Genomic DNA, 3555 nt, shown 5'->3' on the forward strand with positions numbered 1-3555 from the left:
CGGGGTCAACCCAAACTAAATCAAAGCTATCGAGAGGACATGGAACTCTTGACTACCAAGAAGCAAGTCCAAAGGTTGACCAGTCGAATCGCCGCCCTATCAAGATTCATCTCGCGGTCATCTGATAGATGTCATAAATTTTTTTGCATGCTCAAAAAGGACAACGGTCTCGAATGGACTCCCGAGTGCATACAAGCTCTGCGAGAACTGAAGGCATACCTATCATCACCACCCCTACTCTCAAAACCCAAACCTGGGGAATACCTCCTCCTCTATCTAGCCGTCTCTGAAGTAGCGGTAAGTGCAGTCCTGATTCGCAAAAACAAAGGTACGCAATCTCCCATCTATTACATTAGAAAAATACTCATCGACGCCAAGACGAGGTACACGCACCTCAAAAAATTAGCTCTGGCATTGGTCGTAGCTTGACGAAAGCTTAGACCCTATTTCCAGTGACACCTTATCTCGGTCGTTACCACCTTTCACCTGAAGAGCATTTAGCATAAACCCGAGCTATCGGGGAGGCTGGCCAAGTAGGCCATTGAGCTAAGAAAGCACTATATCACATACCAGTCGCGAATGACGATAAAGTTGTAGGTGCTCGCCGAATTTTGTCGCAGACTTCACTGCATAGATAACGCCTGAATTCGAAAAGGAAGTCGTCGAAGCTTCCCTCCAAACACAGGACCTATGGGTCCTTTACAACGATGGTGCATCAAACGCATCGGGACCTGGACTAGGACTGGTACTCAAGGTCCCTACAGGCGAAGTAATTCGCCAATCCATAAGGTGCCCAAATATGACTAACAACGAGGCTGAGTGTGAGGTCATAATTACAGGGTTGAGGCTAGCACTCAAGTATGGGGTAGAACGGTTGAGACTCCATTGTGATTCCCATATCGTAGTCAACCAAGTCACATGGCCTTTCCAAATCAAGGAACAAAGATTGAAAAAATATCACACCGAGATCTGCAAGCTACTGCCTGAGTTTGACGAATGTCATCTCGACCAGATCCCACGTGCGTAGATGCCGAAGCGGACGGCCTCGCCATACCGTCCGCAACTACCAAAAGCATCATGACCAGGGAAAAAAGTGTAGTCCACCTCCTCAACTCATCACTAGACAAAATCGAGGTAAGAACCGTAAGCTTAGCTTGGAATTGGCACAATCGTATTATCGCCTACTTGCAAAACGGCACACTCCCAAAACAACAAAAAAAAGCCAAGAAACTAAGAATGCAAGAAGCCAGATACAGTCTCATCCATAGAGACTTGTATAAGATGACTTACGGCGGCCCTCTAGAAAAATGCTTAGACCCAAACCAGACCCAGCGCATCCTCGAAGAATTCCATGAAGTCATTGCGGTGCTCACTCCGGCAATCGAGCACTCGTCAAATGCCTCATACGGGCAGGATACTATTGGCCCACCATGAAAAAGGACGCCTCAAACTTCGTGAGGAAATGCGAACAGTGCCAAAAGTACACCCCAATGATTCACCAAGCAGGCGAACACCTCCACTCGGTCACCTCCCCATGGTCGTTCATCAAATGGGGAATGGACATCGTAGGCCCCCTCCAAATAGGACGAGGTAATGTACGATTCCTTTTGGTTTTAACTGACTAATTTTCTAAATGGGTAGAAGTAGGAGCGTTCTCCTAAATACGCGAACAAGATATAATTACCTTTATATGGAGGAACATCATCTGTCGATTCGGCCTACCTAAAGAGATCAGTTGTGACAATGGACCCCAGTTCATGGGAAAGAAAACCGTTGAATTCTTTGAGAAATGGCATATCAAGAGGATACTTTCAACCCCATATCACCCAGCAGGTAACAGACAAGTAGAGTCCTCCAACAAATCCATACTAAATATTATGAAGAAAAAGCTCGAAGACGCCAAGAGACTATGGCCGAAAATACTGCCAGCAATATTATGGGCGTACCAAACAACTTCGAAGACGAGCACAGGAGAGACATCCTACTATTTGGTCTATGGGACCGAGGCAATAATACTCATCGAAGTCAGAGAACCCAACCTAAGTTACTCCCACGAAAACGGTACGAGTAATGACAAGAGTAGAAGGCAGGAACTTGACGAAATCGATGAACAAAGAGATATGGCATACATAAGAATGGTCGCCGAAAAACAGCAAGCAGAATGCTATTACAACAAGAAAGCAAAGATATGGCCGTTCAAAGTAGTGGACTATGTGCTAAAATCCAAAATTCAAGCGAGCAAAGACCCACGGGAAGGCAAGATGGGAACAAACTGGGACAGTCAAATCACAGCCAAAGCAAACAAGGGTTCATTCCAATTAGAGATTATGGAGGGAAAGAAATTACCAAACAATTGGAACATCAGCCACCTCAAATACTTCAACTTCTAAGAGTAAAAGTGTCCCCCAAGTCGTACTCTTTTTCCCTCACTTGAGTTTTGTACCATTTGGGATTTCTCAAGGAGGTTTTTAACGAGGCGGCGAAGGGAACACTTTGAGTCGAAGTACACGAGGGAGGGATTATTTTTACTCTTTCATTGTTCGACTCCTCGATACTCTCCAAATCAAACAATGAAGGGATTACGTAGACTGGACTGGGACTGGAACGCCAGCCAACACCCAAAAACTGTAACTCTCTACAAGTATGTAACCAAAGCAACAACGTCAAAGTAATAAGAAACTTATGTTTATCAGGACACCTTTTTGTGATAAGGTTATGTTCGACCACGCTCGAACAACACTTATCAGCCCTCGGTCATGATCTAATAAAAGGTTAGTTCGACCACGCTCGAACAACACCTACCGGCCCTCGGCCACGATTTAACAAAAGGTTAAGTTTGACCACGTTCGAACAACACCTATTGGCCATTGGCCACGATCTAATAAAAGGTTAAGTTCGGCCACGCTCGAACAACACCTATCAGCCCTCGGCCACGATTTAATAAAAGGTTAAATTCGATCAAGCTCGAACAACACCTATCGGCCCTCGGCCACTATCTAATAAAAGTTTAGATTCGATCACGCTAAAACAACATATTTTGGCCCTCGGCCACGACTTGGCAAAAGACCAAAATAAGCCAAGTTCAAACAGCACCAATTAGCGTAATCTACATAAAGAGGCACACCCGACTTATATAAACAAAAGGTAGATACGGCCCACAAATAGTCATCAACAAGGCTACGACCAATTATATGACAATGATAATGTAAAGAGCAGAAGTCGTAAACAAGCAAACGGCAAAAGAAAAGCACACGAGCAGAAAATCAAGTAACAAGTATGGAAGAAGGTACAAAAAACAAGTTCCCATATACAAATATCTGCGAAGTTCATTACTAGGGCTCTTAAAGAGGAAGACAATATAAAAGAAGTCTGAGAAAAAGGCTACTGGCCCTCGCCATCATGGGCCTCTGCGACCTCACCATCTCGACCCCCGTCGCCATCGCCACCTTCGCCCTAAGGATAAGTCGTATCATACCGGGCATTCTCCTCGAGTCGGTCCACACCCTCTTCCCCATCCTCCTCATCAGCCTGGGGCGTAACGGGATCGTATCCACA

This window comes from Nicotiana tabacum, chromosome 21 (genome assembly GCF_000715075.1).
Source record: "Nicotiana tabacum cultivar K326 chromosome 21, ASM71507v2, whole genome shotgun sequence".
NCBI lineage: Eukaryota > Viridiplantae > Streptophyta > Magnoliopsida > Solanales > Solanaceae > Nicotiana > Nicotiana tabacum.